The following is a 661-nucleotide window of genomic DNA, read 5'->3' as shown; positions in this document are numbered from 1 at the left end:
GGGTCACTGGATTTCCAATGTTGAGGGAATTTCTAATGATGCTGTACATTACTTCCAAAAAATGTTCAGACAAAATTCATCTTCTCACTTAGCCATTAATGATACGCTGTTTGATTAGGAAAAGGAATTCACTAAAAGTCTATCTCTTACTAACATTCCTGTTGAAAAAGAAATTTGGGAAGCTCTAAAATCCATTGACAACACAAAGGTGGCTGGTCCTGATGGTCAAGGGATTTCTGGTTAGTGGGTGGTGATTTCAACATCCTCTCTACACCTAGTGAGAAGAAGGGTGGGAGATCTCCTGATATTAATCTAATTAACGCTTTCAATGACAACATTCAGTCTGCTGGTCTTTTTGATTTGGGGTTTATAGGCCCTAAATTCACTTGGAGAAGGGGGAAGATTTGGGAAAGGCTTGATAGAGTTTTGGTAAATGACATTTGGTTTATAGAGTTCCTACATACTTCTGTCCAGCACTTGGCTATGAGTGGGTCTGATCATAGACCCTTACTTATTAAAATTTCTTCATCCTCTTCTAAAACTAAAGCCAAATTTAGATATCTTAACATGTGGTCAATGCATGGGGATTTTCTCAATCAAGTATCAAAGGCCTGGACTGATGTCCATCATCACATACCAAGTATCAAGCTTTGGATGTTAC

The sequence above is a fragment of the Phalaenopsis equestris genome, unplaced genomic scaffold, assembly GCF_001263595.1.
Source record: "Phalaenopsis equestris unplaced genomic scaffold, ASM126359v1 Scaffold000557, whole genome shotgun sequence".
Lineage (NCBI taxonomy): Eukaryota > Viridiplantae > Streptophyta > Magnoliopsida > Asparagales > Orchidaceae > Phalaenopsis > Phalaenopsis equestris.
Note: the sequence above shows the minus strand (reverse complement) of the source record.